At 44.5% G+C, this 18,201-nt stretch overlaps 2 protein-coding genes across 8 annotated transcripts in view; one reads left to right on the top strand and one right to left on the bottom strand.

Annotated features, from left to right (window-relative positions):
- PLEKHB2 (pleckstrin homology domain containing B2) overlaps nt 1-3,464 on the bottom strand; it is a 41,866-nt gene extending 38,402 nt beyond the window's left edge. For both annotated transcript variants that reach the window (XM_074363425.1, XM_074363424.1), the window contains exon 1: nt 3,345-3,464. The gene's annotated coding sequence lies outside the window, so the exon portion shown is untranslated. The remainder of the gene's footprint in view (nt 1-3,344) is intronic.
- Nucleotides 3,465-11,630: 8,166 nt separating this feature from the next.
- The window catches only part of FAM168B (family with sequence similarity 168 member B), a 33,008-nt gene continuing 26,437 nt past the window's right edge, over nt 11,631-18,201 (top strand). The window contains exon 1 of one of the 6 annotated variants that reach the window (XM_074363419.1): nt 11,631-11,871. The gene's annotated coding sequence lies outside the window, so the exon portion shown is untranslated. Of the gene's footprint in view, nt 11,872-11,979; nt 12,136-18,201 lie in introns of those variants that run through there. The other 5 variants (XM_074363422.1, XM_074363421.1, XM_045506810.2 and 2 more) reach the window with 5 other exon arrangements.

Genomic DNA, 18,201 nt, shown 5'->3' with positions numbered 1-18,201 from the left:
AGTCGATGCTGTAATTTCTTCACTATTCACCTGACTAAAATTTGCCCAAAACATTCTAGCAGACAGAAGCACATCAGGCTGCTTCTCAAATGGCTTAGAAGACTTAGTAAGTTAAGAAAGCCTTGATGGTCAAAATTTGAACACATACCTACAAGGGAAAAAAAAAAAATCAAACCAAAAAACCCTCCCAGAGTACATAGCTAAATTAGTCTCTAAAGGAATGAGAATAGCTTTTTGATGTACCTTGCTGAATTTCATTCTCCATGACTAATTTCAACGTTTCACCACTATTTATACCCTAGGGCAGGACCTAATGCATAAACTAAAACTCATCAAAGTCTAAGTCCGGCTGTTGGTCTCTAGAGAATAAAATACCAGAAAACTAGCTGCAAAATAGCCACATTACCCACATGCCAATAAAACCGATAGAGTTTTAGAAACACAAACTATATTCAACAATTCAAGTCATTTTTAAATACAAATTCAAATCATTTTAAAAGCACTGAATCCAAAAGGAACCAAACTAAGCGGTGGAAAGAACACTGCCTTTGGAATCTGACAGTTGTAAACTTAAAGTCCACTTTGCCTGGGTCCTCTACTTCTCACTCTACTCTTTCAAAGAATAACCTGACCACCTGATCGTGGTATCTGTTCTTTCTAAACCACTGACCTATACACTTAACAAATTCAGTTCCTAAGATCACCAGGAAATTTACTTATAGAATTGGCTAACTAGAGGACTAGTACTTTCGCTGAAAAAGTTACTTCCTTATCAAAGGGAGGAAACCTCTGTTCTTCAAGGACTACAAAACAACACGGGGGCAAAGAGCACTGGATGACTCTTCATCCTTTAGGGGTCAGTGCATTGGCGACGTTGGCCATTTCCAGGTAGCAACCACTTAATAACAAGCCCAATATAAGCACTTGCCAAAGGACAGACAGACTAAAATAACAGGCAAGAAAGTTCAACGTTCTGTTCTCAGGATCAAATTCAGAAGCAAGTAAACCACCAATAAAACAGACTGATTCAACCAGCCCACCTTCTGTAACATTTTTAATAGCTTATTTTACTCAGCAGTTTTTGGTAGTTACTGACCTTAAGTAACCCTTTTTTTTTTCCCAGAGGGGAGGTAATTAGATTTATTTATTTATTTGATTTTTCAATGGAGGTACTGGGGATTACACCCAGGACCCCATGCATGCTAAGCATGTGCTCTATCACTTGAGCTATACCCTCCCCCAATAAAGTAACCCTTTAATTTCTTTACATATCCAGTAAGAAAAAAGACAAAGGAAAAAGAACCAAAATATTAACACAGGATGGCAAGCTGGGAAGTACAGCAAAGCTTCTGAAAGAAGCCAAGAAAATCCTCTCTCTTCCCAAGGAATAATATGGCTGTCTCAAGATTGATATCCGTTCTTTCTATACCACTAAACTACACATTTCACAAATTCAGTCCTTGAGATTATCAGGAACTATACTTGTAGAATGTGCTAACACCATTCAAAACACAGTGTTAGGAAAGAACCGTTCGTTGGGAGGTTCCGAGTTCTCTGCAGCCTCTTTCAGTAAGCATTTACTGGCCACCTATATTCCTATATCATGCCAGACTCTGTTATCTGCCAGGATAATCCTGCAATATATGTTGGATTCCTGCCCTCAAAGATCAGTGTGGTGGGGGAGGAGGGGGAGTTAAGAAATCACTATCATCACACAGAGTTAAACACCAGGCACAGGGGAAGCCTAGACAAGCACTGCCCAGCCACAGGGTCTCTTCTCAATACCCATCTATCAATGCCCAGCCCAAGGTTAGGAACTCCTGGACCCAGGGAACACTGCTGAGCACAACAACCAGTCGCAGGAGCAGTCCCACGTACATGCACATAGGCACAGATCCTGCGGTCATTAATTTGTTAGACAAATATTGAGGGCCGTAAGTAAACACGCAGTGCCGGTCCCAGCTCGAGCCCTAATGCCCCGCGTGACTTTAAAGCCACTTCCTGCTTTGGTACTGGTTTCGTCAAAGACCACCAAGACCCAGAAGCTTTCCTTTCTTTAGATTTAAGCGCTGCTCTCTCTGGCAGTGTCTCCACCCTGTCCTAGTCAGAGAAGGTACAAAAAAGAAAAAAGAAAGTTTCTCGAGTCTGGAGTTGGGAATTAACCACGTTCCCCTAGATTTTTTGCACTGTGACCGTCCCACCTCATTCCTTTCCCCAACTAGCCCTGAAAAACTGGAACTTTACCATTTGGTCATTTATGAAGGCTCTTCTATGTAAATTATTCTACTTGTGAGTTAAAAACAAACAAAAACCACTACTCTTAACACCAAATAAAAATCCCTGATCTCCAGAGTTTCCAGTGTAGTCTGGTGAGAGAATCAAAAGTGAAGAGAGAAAATATATAAGCAAACACCTAAAATTAACGACTCTACAAAACCAAGAATAGGTGAAACGAAGCGGAGGCGGGCCCCACCCCGAAGCGCAACGCTTCAATGCCAACCCGGACTCCCTAAGGGAGGAGAAGCAGGAGCCCAAATCCCCTCGACCAGAGGGACCGCAGAGGCGGAGCCGTACTAGGAGACCCGCGCCCAGCCAGCAAAACCGCGGGCCGGCGGGGAGAACCTGCAGGAAGAGGGGCGGCAGCAGGAGCGCTCAGGCGGGGCTGACGGCTCCAGGGGAGGTTCCGAAGGCGCCAGGGGAGGAGAGCGGGCCTCGGGGGGGGGGGGGGGGCGGTGGGTCTGCTCCAGGCGAGGCTCCGAGGGACCCCCTACAGGGATGGGCGGAGGAGAATCCGTTCAGGAGAGGCGCGGGCAGGCGCTCCTGGGGAGGCTTGGAAGGGAGCGGGAGAGGGGACAGGCGCAGGCTGGCGGCTCCAAAGGAGGCTCGAGAGGGACCGGGAAACGGGAGTCGGCGGACGTGGGGGAAGGGCGCGGGCGGGAAGGGGCTGCGGGGGAGGTGCGGAGAAGAGGGCGCAGGCGGACGTCTCCAGGGAGGCTCCGGAGGGACCAGGGAAGGGAGAGGCGCGGGCGGACATCTCCAGGGAGGCTCCAGGGGGGCCGGGGAGGGGAGGGGCGCGGGCAGGCGGCTCCAGGGAGGCTCCGGAGGGACAGGGGAGGGGAGGGGCGCGGGCCGGCGGCTCCAGGGAGGCTGGAGAGAAACCAGGAAAAGGGGGCGGGGGTGGGGGACTGCGGGTGGGCGTCTCCAGGGGAGGCTCGGGAGGGACCGACGCCGGGGTTCGGTGAGCGGAGGGCGCGGGCCAGAAGTCCCCTTGGAGGGGCGCTGGGTGGGTGGGCCAGGCCGAGGCGGGGGGTTCTGTGTCGCCCGGACCGGACAGGGACATTCACCTGCGAAGCCTCCGGCCGCCAGGCACCGAAGCGGGTTAGGAGCGCAAGGACACCGCCGGGCTCTTCGCTCGTCTGCCTCACGCCGGCGTCCTGGCCGCCGTCCGACGTCACGTCTGCCCGGCGCGCATGCGCACGGCGCGCCCGGAGGCGCCGTGGGCGGGGGCGAGGCTCGGGGGCGTGAGATGGGGTGCGGGGCCCGTGCGCCGCGGCTCTGCTTAAGGACAGGCTTCACTTCCAGCTAAGAAGGAGCTGATCTTGCTTCTGAATACCACCGTCCAATGAAAGGGGTCGGGCAGGGTTCCTTAGAGAAGAGTGTCTCTAGAACTAGGGGGGAAAGAGCAGAGTGTGGAGCATCGTGTAAGTGAGGAATGCTTGCAGAATTAAAGCGGGAAGGCGTGTCAAAGAGCACAGGAGTGTCCCTGAAAGAGTTCCCAGTGGCCAAACCTGGCACAGTTAAAACTTAGACTGTAAATTAAGTAAACTAAAACCCATTCTGTCAGTAAATGATTAAATGCATTGTTGGAGAGAAACGCTGAATCTTCCTCATACGAGAACTGTAATTAAGCATACTCCATCCAGAGGGGATATTTATCCTCTCTCCAACCCATCCCTTAGTGTGAGCTATGCATAGTCACCTTCTTGCAAAGAGTACAGTGTTGGAAAGGGGAAAAATAGCTTCCGGGTGGAGAAACCTGACACTGTTCGACCACGTGATCGAGGTTAACAATAATAGTGATGTCATGTTGGGTATTTACCCTTGACGTGGTATAATGACAATGTCACTTTTCCTGCGGTCTTATTCTCAAAAAAGCCACAGCCCCAGTCTAACTATGAGAAAAACTTCAGACAAATCCCAGCTGAGGGAGACTCCACAAAATACCACACGAGTATTCCTAAAAAACTATCAAGGTCATGAAAAACAAAGAAAGGCTGAGAAACAATCATATGCAATATGGTGGTAGTGCCCTGGATGGGATCCTGTAAGAGAGGGGGGAAAAAAAGATGTTAGCGAAAAACTTTGTAAATTCCAGATAAAGTCTTGATTTTAGTTAATAGTAATTATTAGGAATTTTTAGTTTTGACAATTGTACCATCGTCACGTAAGATGTTAACATAAGGGGAAACTAAGTCAAGGATATAGTCCCTCATTATCCTCATAGGATGGTTCCAGGACCCTGCTCCCCCACCCCCTAGGATACCAAAATCAAGGGCGTTCAAGTCCCTTACCTTAAATGGCTTAGTATTTGAATATAATCTATGCACATCCTCCCATATATTTTAAATCATTTGTAGATTACTTGTAATACCTAATTCAATGTAAATGCTATATAAATAGTTGTCAGCTTGCATGGCAAATTCAAGTTTTGCTTTTGGAACTTTCTGGATTCTTTTTTTTCAAATGTGTTCAATCCATGGTTGACTCTGGGTTCACAGATACAGATACACTGTACTTCTTCGTAACTTTTCTGCGAATCTAAAATTATTCCAAAACAAAAAATTTATTAAAGAAAAAATAACACAGTGGAGGGGAAAAGAGAAATGTTAATTACGTTTACTGCTAAACCATTAAGATGCTTTTAAGCCCCTGTGGGGCCTCTGAGGGCAGGATAAGTATATTGCCTGGGCAGTGGCCTGAGGAAACCTCCCTGCAACCCTGCTTCTGAATGGTGAATACATGTGTTCCTATTGTTACTGAATCCAAACTCTGCTCACTGCACAACAGGCCAATAGATCGGGAGACGAGTTGTTGGGGAAAGGAATAATGACTTTATTCAGAAAGCCAATAGACCGAGAAGATGGCAGACTAATGTTCTGGAGAACCATCTTCCTCAAGTCAGAATTCAGGATCCTTTTATACTAAGAAGAGGAGGAAGTATAGTTGGTTATTGCAAACTTCTTGGGGTCGGAATCCTTTGTTCTTGCAGCTGTCCACGAAGAGTCTGGTCACGGTGTCCCTGTAAACCCCAACAAGACAAGTGTTATTTTCTGTTCTGCAACTTTTTATCTTTATACGAATGGGAAAGTGTTATACCCTTAAAGATCAGAGCCTTGAGAATGGGCTGTCCTGTCTATTTCAGGCTCTAGGCAACATCCTTTTACGAAAGGTGCAGAACCAGCATGACTGAGCACAGGGTTAGAGCTAAAGTAACAGATCTAATGTGGAGTCAGATTTGTTCTTCCCTATTACAACATGAGTGAACACTCATCGAGCTGTACACTTAAGATTTGTTGCATGTAAATGACCTTTCTCTAATACACACACACGCACACAAAGTTCTATAAACTTTAAAAAAAAAATGGGGGAAAGGCCTGTAGTTACTGAGCTTCAAAACTCCAAATTCTGATGGTAATGGCTTCTGTCTAAACCCAGCTCCTTTCTGGGGAAAGAAATGCAGTATGGGGAGAACTGTGATGCTTTCCAACCCATTATGTTATAAGAGAGTGTAACTTAGCATAGAGGTTAGAGACTGGAATCACCTGGAATTCTTCCTGGATCCAACACCTGTGGATGAGCTTGAATGCAAGGTTCCTGACCCTCTCGAAGTAAAGCCACAAGTCTAGCCCTAACTGCTGCCTTCAGTGTTAGGTATCTTTCAGGGCTTGGATTTGGAGGATCCAAAAATATACCAACAAATTGTCTTTGAGTGACGGGACTGTGGATGACATTTCTTTTTCCTACTCATCTGTACTTTGCAAATTTTCTTTAATGAATCACTTAACACTTAACTTAAAAATCACTTTAACAACCACAAGGAAGAGTGATGTTTGAATCTAGTTTGGTGTTAAGTAGACGTTCCAGGAGCTGGAGCAGGAGCCGGAGCAGGAGCCTCCACTAATAAGTTGTCTGGTATAGTAAAATCGGCTTTCTGTCTGAGTTTGCTGACAAGATAAGTACAGTGGGGAGAAGGCTAACTTTGGGGGAGCCCCACATCCAACCAATACTGGATCTGTGGCCAATACTGAGAGGTGGGCTTCAAGGAACCACACTGGGGCTCTGCTTCCATCAGTGACCTGGCTCCTTGGCTCCATAGAATTTGTGGTCCTTAACCTCAGTCTAACCCAGTGACAACCAGATTGGCCCCACTCCCTTTATTTTGCCTCACTTTCTAGTACTGCCTTCTTTATTGAAAAAAGAAAGTAGTAAGTTCTTGTGGTTAAAAAAGAAACTTTAAATAGGACGTGAAGTAAAATGTCATGTCTCCCTGCCATGTCCCACATAATTTGGAATGAGAATCTTGCAAGTATCAGGAGGTAATAGACAGTCTTTTATTTCCCATTTCCTTTACCTCTTCTAAACGGATCACAGCTGCTCATGTTTTTGCCTTTACTGAACTACTTGTTTCTTATCTATCTATCTACCTATCTACCTACCTACTGCAGGGGTGCCATTTAGGATAGAGCAGTAGGACTTCACCTCCCCACAATCTTCACCAGGACCCCAAATCCACCCCAATATACGTCTGATTCTAGCGAGAACAGAGCATGAGTCAAGCCAAAGGCCACCTCGGGACTAGGAAGCCCTTCCACCCAGCGTGATGCACCTTTGCCCCTCCTGCAAGAAACTGCAAGCCCTGCCTCTACTGTGCAGGAAACAATGAGTTTTTGTGCACTTACATTTGACTAGATTTTCCCTCAACATCTACTGAGAAGCCTTGGCTTTCTTCAGTTGAGTCCCTTTCATTTGAGGAGAGCAGCTGGGTTTTTGGCCGCTGTGAAAATGAAACTGCATGTGCACACAAGAATGGGGAAGAGAGATGGGGTCCAGCTGTGGCACAGGCAGTCTTCCAGTCACTCCTCCTGTTTGCAGGCCCGTTTCCCACCTTTCCCCTCCACGCCCTCACACCTTTCTGGTGCAGCTCTTCCTGCCTATTTGAACCCTCCACTTGAAAGTGAGACCCTCCCCTCCCCCACTCCACAAGGGCATCTACCGCTGCTTCCCTTCCCTGTGCTGCTCACTGCTTTTTAACATCCATCGTCCATTTCATGGACGTCTAAGGGGAAACTAGAAGGCAAAAGTGCGTTCTTGTTCTGCCATCTTGAATCAGAAGCCTCCAACCCCAATTGCTTTCTATTGTACTCAACTGACTCAAAATGTTCAATAAACTGACAGTGCCCTTAACTTGTTTTCCAGGGCCATTCAGGACTTTTCTTTTATCTTAGTAGGGATTTGGAAGGGGAGAGCCGTAAATCTCTGTATGTAACCCAATGCCTGGCACCAAAACAGAATTTTGCACTCTCAAAAACTCTGCCTCCAGCTAGATGGTGAACAGAAAGCAGTGTTATTTTCTTATTAAGCCCTCAACTTATGTATATTTGACAAGAAAAATACTGACTTCAATACAAAAGCAAGAAAAGGTTATATAACCAAGCAGGACCCTATTGTCATCTCTGACCATCTGTTATCTGTAGTGGTGTTTGTAACTGCTTAATTGTATGATGATTTAAAGGGTTTTTCTTATGCTCTTGCTGACCAGGGTTAGACCAGAAAGGAAGGAGGCTTGAGTGGTCCACCCTATGCCCTTGTGGTGCTGGTGTTGTATGAGGAATCATGCTCAGTGCCTTGCTTTTGCCCCAAGTACTCTGCTCCTGACCCCAGTGCCTTCCTCTTGACCCCTTGTGGTTTCCTTGTATCCTGTTGTTTGAACTGCAGGCCTCAGCCTGCAGCAGGAGGTCCCAGGCCTCAGTCCACTTAAAAGGCTAAAAGCATTTATCAACCTGACTTTAAACCGCAGGTTTTTCTCTGGAGGAGTTTCCCATGGAGCCCGATCCTACACATCCTCTATTCTAGTTACAAGAATATTAAGAAAGTCCCAAAGCTGGAGGTGAACTTCATACCTAGCAGAGGGAAGGGGACTTCTGCAACTGCAAAATCAAGAACACCTTTGCAACAGTTTGTTACCCTGAGTGTGATCTCTATGGACACTAGCTCCGCCCCTTGAACTCTTGAACTTTTACTATAAAGCCTCCTGCCTTCCCTCCCCAGGAGGCTCACAGTCTTAGAGGCTTAGGCCACTTTGACCTCCTTTGCCTGGCAAACAAATAACCCTGCCTTTTCTACTTCATCCAAAACTCTGTCCTCAAGTCTCAATTTGGTATGCAGTGTATGGAGGCTGTGTTTCGGGCACAGATACATGAATAAATCATTCAGTTAAGAGAAAATGCAAATACATTTAAGAATGAATCTTGCCTGCAATCTAACAAATGCAATCAAAACGAATGAGATACAGATTTCAGTGGTCACATTTTAAAAGATTTTTAGTGAAATAGTCACTTGTTAATCATTTGTCTTTTGACTATGCCCACGGTGCTTTTTGTCAAACCAATGTTTTTCACTGCCATGGCTTCTGATTTTGAAAGGGAACTTAAAAAGACCTTCTTCACTCTAAGATTAAAAAAGAATTTTTCCATGCTTCCTTCTTGCTCTTTTATGATTCCATTGTTGTGCATTCATATCTTTTTTGATTTGGATTTTATTCTGGTGTAGTATAAGGTAGAGATTTAATTTTATATTTTTTCAGATGGCTATATTTTTGTCCCAATACCACTTATTGAATGGTCTGTCTTTCTCCTCAGTGATTTGAGATGCTGCCTTTATCAGATATACAGTTCCCCAAATTATTTGAGTGTATTTCTGAATTTTCTGTTCTATTTCATTGGTCTGTCTATTCATGTATCTGTGACACACTGCTTTATTGGTTGATGCTTTTAAATATGCTTTCTTATCTGGCAGGGCTAGTAGCCCCTCCTTATTGCTCTTTATTTTCAAAATTTTCCTGGGAGATGTTCTTGCTTTTGATTTTTCTTGTTTATTTTTTTCTCATATGTAAATTAGAATAACTTTATCTAGTTAAAAATAATTATTGGTGTTTGATAAGAGTTGTATTAAATACATAAATTAATTTAGAAGAATTATTCAAAAATATGATGTTTTTCTCCATGGGTTTAAATGTTCTTTTGTGCCACTTGGTGGTTATTCAAAATTTTATTCATATACATCTTGCACAATTCTTATAAAAGTTCATTGCGTATTATGTTGTTATATTTATATATTAGTTTATTTATTTTTCTATAAGTAACCTTGTATAAGGTTGATCTTTTCTTCCATTACATCTTTTAATGAGTTGTTATTCAGATACATGATAGCTACTTTTTTCTCATTTTGGTTGCCGTTTATTGCTGAATTCTTTTATTGTTTGTGCAGTTTTTTGGATGATTACACCTTGCTTTGGATCTGATGCTTAAGTGAGAAATTTCTGTTGTGTATAGACACTGAGATTTGGGGCTTGCTACTGAAGTATTTTCTAGTTATCCTGACAGATACCAGTAATGTAAAATAAAATAAGAAAGATGCTCAACACAAAAATATATTAGGGTAAAATTTTGTGGGGGCAGTGGTATGGAAGCAGGAGTTTAAGGAGAATATGCAAAATGAAATTTTGTTCTGTTACAGAACTCATTCATGTATTCTTAAAATGGAAAATAGTGGGACTGAAATCACCATGGTGTCTATATCCCAATGGATATGTTTTAAAGAGTAACATCTAGTTTTATTTAAAACTATCAACACTTACAGCGTGCCAAAAATCAAGTCCTCTGCATGTGTTTTAACTTGCACTGAAATCTTATAGATGCCAAGTCTTTAGAAACAGTAGCAGGTATTCTTGGTTTGGACAGGGCAAGGCAGACTGTGCAGGGTCTTCCTGCTGAGTACAGGCCCACAGGCTCCTTCAGCTGTCTCTGAACCCCAGCCAGAAGACCTATCCAACCCTACATCCCAGGATTCTTTCCCCTTTCTCCAAGGCAGACTCGTTGGCTTTCAGCCCAGGTAGGGAACCTGTGGTCCCATTAATGTTACAGACAGTAAGCGTGCTGCCAGTAGATATAGCCAGTGTCCAAGTTCTAGTCCCAACCCAGAAAAAATTCAGAGACAAGACGTGGAGGTCAAGAAAGTAAAGTGGGGATTTATTAAGGGATGGATGGTACACTCTCAAGGGGAAAGCCAGCAGGCTCAGCTGAGCAGCTACCCTGAGTTTCTTTGGCAAGTTCGTTACATCAGCTGTAAAAATGAGTAGGTGGAATACTCATTGGGGAGAGAAGGCCTTGAGGTTGTATTCCCTAACATTCAACCCAACTCCACCTTCTTGAAGGGAAGAGATTTTTGTTCGTGTTTAGACTGGATGGTAAGTGTCATGGCATTGGTGCATGATGGATACTTCTATCTGCAAGGCTAATTTTATTGAAATAAGGGCATAATGAGCAAAAGGTTACATTTGGACACTAGAGATTCTTGCCTTTTTCACCTTTTTTTAATCGGCCTCTAGGCCACTTGTCACTCCAAAATGTATGATTTCTTATCAGTCCCGAGGTTCCTGTTTTTCTTTCTCTGCCCGGGGACCCCTGGTGCTTACATGATGTAGGATTTCCTGCATTTGGCCCCTGCCCCTCCTTTCTGCCTAATTCCTGCCATTTGGCCTACGTCTCCCTTCCTCTGCTTATATCTAGCTGTGTGCCTGCTCTAATAAGTGCAGTTCTGGGAAAGCACAAAGCCAGAACTCCTCCTTTAAGAGGAAGTACCCTGAAGCCAGATGTAGGGGTTTCAATCCTGGGTCCCCTTCCTCCTAGTTGCATGCTGTTAAAAAAGTCAGCCTCCGTTTGCCCTAATTTCTTCACTTGTAAAATGATTTATTTATGCGACTTAAGGAACGCAGAGCACCGAGAACAGCGATGCGCCCGCCGCAGCGTGGCGGCTCCGCGAGCCCCTGCGGTCCCAGGCCGAGCAGCTAGCGTCCGGGAGGACAGCGGGGCCTCACAGACCACCTGGCGGCCAGGAAGAGCGCTCCCCACGCCGCCGGCGCCTGCATTTACACAAGGCTTCCAGAAGTGCGGGGCCGTTTAAAAATACGAACTCGAATACATTGTTTTGATCAGAAGTCAATAAAACGCTAGAATTATGTTCTGCTATGTTCTTTCCACACTCTACCGCCAGGAGCGCAAGGACAGCGCGAGGAAAAGCATTCCACAGGGGCGTTTACTCCAAAAGGTTCACAGAGACGTCCCCTGGGCGCCGTTGACCCCTCGGGCCCTCCGCCCTCCACGCTCCACAGGCCGGGCCCCGGAACCCAGCCCGGGGGTCGCCACTCTGCGCGGCCCGGGAGGAAGCCCCGACGCGGCGCTTGCCGGACGCCGCGGGAGCGCGCACCGCCCGAGCCCGGAAGGCGCCGTCGGGTCACGTGCCGGCGCGCCCCCGCCGCGGCGCGCCGCAGGCGGAAGTGAGGTCGGAGCTCGGCGGCTGCGCACCGTCGGCGGGGAGCGCGGGCTGCGGAGAGGCGGGCCAGGCCGGGCCGGGCCGAGCCGGGAAGCCGGAGCGCGGGCCGGGAAGGCGGCGGCGGCGGCGACCGGGCCTCGCGGCTCAGCCCCGCATAGGAGCAGGCCTCCGCGGCGCGCGCCCCTCGCCGAGCCCCACCGCCGAGCCCGCCCCGGGCCGGCGAGCTCTGGTCACCGAGGCCCAGGCCGCCGGCGCGGCGCGGTGAGTGCGGGCGGGGCGGGCGGCAGGCGGCGGGCTCGGCGGCGGCGGCGGCAGCGGCAGCGTGCGCGGCCGGAAGTGCGGCGCTTTGTGTGGCCGACCTGGGCGGCGCCAAGGTCGGGCCCGCGGCGCGCGGCGGTGCTTTGTCCCGCGGGGCCGGGCGGGCCGGTGAGGCCCGAGGGAGGCGGAGCCGGGCGGCCGGGCGGCCGGGCGGCCGGGCGCGCGGACAGGTGCGGTGTGGGCGGCGGGGACGCGGTCGCGGGGCAGGTGAGAGTCATTCCTTGCACAAGAATGTTTTCGGGGCCCTTTTTAAGGTCCAGGTGATCAGATCGGGAAAACGTGAGAAAAATAAGGGAGGAGTGGGTTGGTTCTGTAAGTTAGCCCTAGGATTCTTAAGATTTTAATCATTTGCAGTGTGTAAACTATTTCACTTTGTCGACCCGCAGAGTAAACATTAATCCATTTGCTTGGCGGAAGCTTGGTGTTCCCCTTCAGCTTGAAAGGCTTGTTAATGTTTTCAACAGAGAATAAGTATGTATTCCGAGAAGAGTTAATTATTGTGGCCCAGTCTAGGTTAAGTTTGAAAGAGGTGCGCTTTCATAAAGTGTCCACAGACCCGGTCTTTCTCTTTTATAGTGTGTATAAGTGCATCTGATAGTGTTTCATTAAAGTCATACGTAAAAGTATTTTGGACTGTTTTGCCCTGCAAGACAATTTTTTAAATGAAAAGGTTTGTCTAGTTCCCACTTACTATGTTCTCAAACCATTCTTGTGTCATTATAGATTATTTTCTCAAGGATTCTGTGAAAAGCTTAGCAATAATAGTAAAACATATTTTTAAACTTTGGTAAGTAGACAAGGAGTGGCATATTTTTGCTTTGACAGCCAAGAATTGAACAGCTCAAGGCTAATTTTTTCCAGTGTTGAAGGTGCTGCGGTGTACATTGTGAAAGAACTGTGTAAAGCGGGCTTGCTTTTAGTACGAATGTTTGGGACTAACTGGAAGCCAAGGTCTGGCTTTAAGAGTTGGAAACTGCGGACTTCCTCTAGGTTCTGCTCGGTGTTCGTTGTCCAGCAGTCACCAGAAATGCCCAGCGGGTAGTGTCCCCTTTGCCTGCGTCGTGCCCGTTGGGAAAGTGGAAGGATTGGGCTGGTTGGGTGTGCGAAAGGCTAGTGCCTGCAACCCAGGAGGGAGGGGGAAACAGCATCGATCTACTGCTGTTGCTCCTGCTGCCTCTGCCCTCCTGTCAGACCTGATGACACTTGTGAGGATTCTTAGTAATATGCAGCTCAGCAACTGCCTTTCAGCTCATTTCCATCTTATGGAAATGGATTGTAATGTCAGAATTATTCGAAATAAACAAGACAACAAAAAACCCCCAAATTACTTGAGTTTTCAAACATTGGGGGAATGAGTAGTGTGATTAATGCCACAGAAGTAGAGAATTAGAATTAAAAAAAAAAAAACTTAAGTTTACAGAGAATATTATTTTAACTTTATAGGTTCTGTAGTTTAAAGGGAAATTCCTGTCTACCAAACTTGTCTTACATAAACAGCTTGTTTTCCTGGATCAGTTGAGAGCAATTTTAAAACGACGGTCCACCAGTGTAATAGAGTTAATAGTTACTTTCCTCATGTCTGTGTTCCACGTTGTGTCTGTATCTTTGCAGTCTCTCCAATTGTTCTGTGCAGAAAAATAATGAATTTCCACCAGTAGATTGCAAACCTTGATAGTGAAGGTAGAGTTTGGGGAGTTGAGAATTTTATCCTATTATATGCAGACGTTACTGAGAATTTCCAGTGCTGATTGTGCTAAAGGGAATTCTATCTTGTAAATTGCTGTCTCTGAGAGAGCCCCTTGACATGAGTTTTGTTGATACGAAACACCAGTATACAAGGTCTTTCAAGTTTTAGAATTACTGTTTTGTGTGGGAACTTTGTTTAGGTCATGGTATGTTTTGAAAGTAGTACAGTGAGGGGTCTTAAACATACTTTTCTTCTGATTGTTACTGAATTTTCAAATTGAGAAATTTTTGCTGTCATCTTTTTTTATAGTTTATTTTTTAAAACTTTTTTTGAGTTATAGTCATTTTACAATGTTATGTTAAATTCCAGTGTAGAACACAATTTTTGTTATACATGAACATATATATATATTAATTGTCACACTTTTTTTCGCTGTGAGCTACCGTAAGATCTTGTATGTATTTCCCTGTGCTGTACAGTAATAATCTTGCTATCATCTTTTTTAAAGATGAATCTTGAGATTAATCTATTTTGCTGCAGGGGTCAAATTGCCCATAGAAATTCTGACATTTGAGTCATTACAAATGGGAAAGTTAAAAAAAAAAGTCATGCCCAAAGTCATGTCCTCTGGATCCAGCCTTGGAATTGGGATCCTTGGCCCACACCAGATCAGACCTGGAAATTGGTGGTTTCTGGGTGGCCAGTGGCACTAGAATCCCAGGTAGACTGGTGATAGTGGGTTTTTCCCTTATTTTTTCATTATTTAAAAAGTGTGACAATACAGCCTACCCAACATCTCAGTGTAACAATTATTAGCATTTTGCTGTAGTTTCCCTTTTTTGTAGAAATATTTTTAAGTTACAGACATCATGCTTTTTTTACCCAAATGGTTTAATATGGACTTCAAAAACCTTACATAACAAAAATGCTGTTATCATACAGAACAGAATTAATAGTTGTTTAATGCCATTTGATACCTACCTAGCCTGTATTCAGTTGTATCCCCCAAAATCCTTAAAATATCTTTTTACAGGTTTTTCCATCTAAATCAGGACCCAGACAAAAGCCTCCTTTGGCCTTTATGTCAAATTTTGTCTTAATCTAGAATGCTCCTCCCCACCCTTCACCTTTTTCCAGACCACTGACTTCCTGAAGAAGCTGGGTCTCTTGGCCTTTAGAATACATCCTTTTGGCTTTGCGTGATTGCCTCATGGTGTTCAGCGAATGCCTCCAACTCCTGTCTCTTCCCGTCACCTGGGAGTTAGCTGAATAGGCTCCAATGGCTTCAGATTTTAATGTTTGGTGGCAGCATGCCTCAAATGATGCAGGGTAACACCTCATAGGAGGATGCTACAATAAGTAATGTGACTCTTGGTGTTGTTAAGATTGGTCAGTGAGTTCAGCTTTCATATCCACTAATCAGTAAACAGATGTATTTCAACAATTCCAAATTAGATTTTAAATAAATATCTCAACTGGATATTTATTTCTATGAAGAGTTCTGTATTTTCTGTTTTCAGTTGTTCTTTTGTTAAAGAACATTCAGAAGACATTTATGAGCTCTCTGTCTGCCAAGTGCTAGTGAGATGCAGGGGCCAGGGCCGAGTAAGGCATTTTTCCCTGCCCTGAAGGCTCACAACCTGGGGGGAGTCTCATCATTTTAACAAGTGACTTAAGAAGCTGTTTGACATTAGTTCACAGACCTTGTGCAAGCCCTTTTGTTGAATTGGAGAGGAAACTGCAGCATTTTCTTTGATTAATCCTGTTTTTTTTTAACCTATAATTTTTAATTCATTAAGAGTTTTTAATCACTTCAGGACATACATATTAACCTCTTGGGAAGTATAAATGCTTTTAGGAAATACAACTTCTTGGTTGTTTGGAACTTAACGGTATTCAGAATTCAAACGCAACTCTCCATTTTTTTAGTGGCAGATAGAGGATTGTGTTACTGGTTTAGACTATAGGTCAGGTCATTAAAGGACAGCCTTCAGTGCTTCGTTTGAGTTGTCTACAATTTTTGGCTGTTATTAATAATGCTGTTACAAACATTAATGTACAAGCCTTTGTGTGGATGTATGTTTTCACTTCTCTCAGGTGTATACCTAGGAGTGGAAGTGCTAGGTCAAATGATAACTCCTGTGTTTAACTGCTGTGCTGTTCATTGGCTTCATTGCCCCCCAAGTGACATCTGCTGCTCAGCCCCATGTTTAAGGGTCTCCACGTGATGGTTCCAGCTTAACCTGTGTCCGCACTGCTGTCTTTGCTGATTCCCTACATTAGCCTAAGCTCCAAATAAGCCCAGTTGCACCGTGTCCCTAAAGCACATCTTGCATTTTCTAATTTTTCTGGCTTTTCAAGGTCCTGTCTGTTGTTTAGGGCTTATTGAAAATACCACCTCTGTAATCCAAAATTTTCCTGACCATTCCTCTCCTCTATTGAATTTTTGCTTTCCCCACTCAACCCTCAGAATACTTAATCCTTTATGGCTCTTAACGCTCTTTTGCGCTGGTTGATGATTTTTCATGTCTTTTGTCTTATACACCTGTGTTGTCCAGTACAGTAGCCATCACCTATGTGTGACTTTAATTAAAATGAAAGTTAAACTAAAATGCCGTTCCTTGAAATGTGCTAGCCACGTTTGTGTTCAGTAGCCATTAGCGGCTCCTGTATGTGAACAGAGCAGACGTACATTTCCCTCTTCACAGAAAGTCCTGTTGGACAGCACTTTTCTCTTTTGTAAACTCAGAACAGGGATTGTGACTTGCTTTTTTTTCTCTGTGGCCTTTGCATAGTGCTTTTCTTTTTTTATAGGATAGTCAATTACAATATGTCAGTTTCTGGTGTGCTTTTCTCATCTTGAATTCAGTTATGAAAGTGAAATTAGATCCTGCACAGAATAGAGTTGTGGGAAGTTTTCACTTCCCTAGAGCTGATAGTTGAACCAGAGAAGGAGGTGAAATGTGTGAAGGCCTCCACAATGCTTATGTTGTAGATCCACCAAGAATGGGTTAAAAGTGCATGGTAATAGGATTGGCAGTTGCCAGTTTATTCTTAGACTGGGGTAAAATGCACGGTTGATTCCTGCCTATGTGCTCTGCCTTCCTGTCCTTGTTTCTCTCTAGTCTATTCCGTAGATCTTTATTGCCCAAGGCGGCAGCCTCTAGCCACTTGTCACTATTTAAATTGAAATTGAGATTAAATAAAACTAAAAAGTCAGATCCTAGCCACATTTTTCAGGTGCTCAGTAGATACGTGTAGCTGATGGGGCCATATTGGACAGCACAGATGGAGAACATCTTCTTTGTTGTAGAAAATACTGTTGGAGAGCACTGATGTACACTTCTCTCTGACCTGTCCTTGGGGATGTCATGGCAAGTTTGTCATCTGCCTTTTGGCTTGGAAGTTAAATTAGACAGTTACTTAGGTGATGCATATTGCAATCACTGATATCCCCACTTTATTTCTAATTTAGACGAGAGCCAGTTACAAAGGCTAAGGACTTGACCTAGTATATTTTTTGTGTGTACTGAGCTGCTTGGTTGTGAATATTCTAAATGAGGCAGGTGAGTCGAAAAATTTTAAGTGGTTTGTTTTTGTATTTTGTCTTGGTAATGGAATGTGATACCTGGAGTGTTTTGAGGTGCATGTGTATTTTAGAAAGTGAGCAGGTAATTGCACCTTTTTTTGATGCCAGACATTGTTGGTGTTGGAGGTACAGCAATCAGTTCCAGTTCCCTGCCTGCCTGGGGCTACGTTCTAGCAGGGGGATGTAGTGGGGAAAGCAGACACTAAAGGCAAAAGGCAAATACGTGTACATTTTATGTTTTTATTTCTATTTTTCAAATAGACTTTGTATTTTAGAGCAGTTTTTGGTTCACAGCAAAACTGGGCAGAAAGTGCAGAGTTCCTGTATACCTGTTACCCTGCCTTGTTATTTTGATTTTTCAGTTTAAGATCCCCCTTAATCCTTACTACCACATAACTCACTGCTGACTCACTAGTTGAGGAATACTGAATAGTCTTAATTAAGTTCACACTTTAAGAATATATGGGGCGATAAAATTCAGAGGAAGGCATAAAATCAGGGTTGGATCTGTGCAAGTTCTTGAACTTTTCAGGAAAACAAGATTAGGAATTATAGAACACTGAATGGGTTAATAGAGTTGCTGGGCTGTAGCTAATTTCTTATTAGGAGATATACACATACTTGACGTAAGTTATTTCTGAAATAGGGAAAAGTACAAAAAGGACACTAAATCACCCCATTTAGAGACAATGTCTGTTCATGTGTGTATTTCCTCCCAGACTTTGTGCTGGAGGTGCACCTGCCTATACGAGTAGGCGCAAATGTGGGATCACACTGTATAATGCAGCATTGTACCCCCCTTTTTTCCCACTTAACGTTATATCAATCTTACATTTTTAAACGCTTTTTAAAACAGCTGCACGATATTTTATGCTCTGCCTAGGTCTAGTTTACTTAACTGTTCTCTGTTATAAGGACATTACTTGCAGATATTTTTTCACTGTTTTAAGCAGGGACATAGAGAACACTTTTTTTTCCTTGGCTTCTAATGGACTGA

Source organism: Camelus bactrianus, chromosome 5 (genome assembly GCF_048773025.1).
Source record: "Camelus bactrianus isolate YW-2024 breed Bactrian camel chromosome 5, ASM4877302v1, whole genome shotgun sequence".
Classification (NCBI taxonomy): domain Eukaryota; kingdom Metazoa; phylum Chordata; class Mammalia; order Artiodactyla; family Camelidae; genus Camelus; species Camelus bactrianus.
Note: the sequence above shows the minus strand (reverse complement) of the source record. Positions and strands in the feature narration are given on the sequence as shown.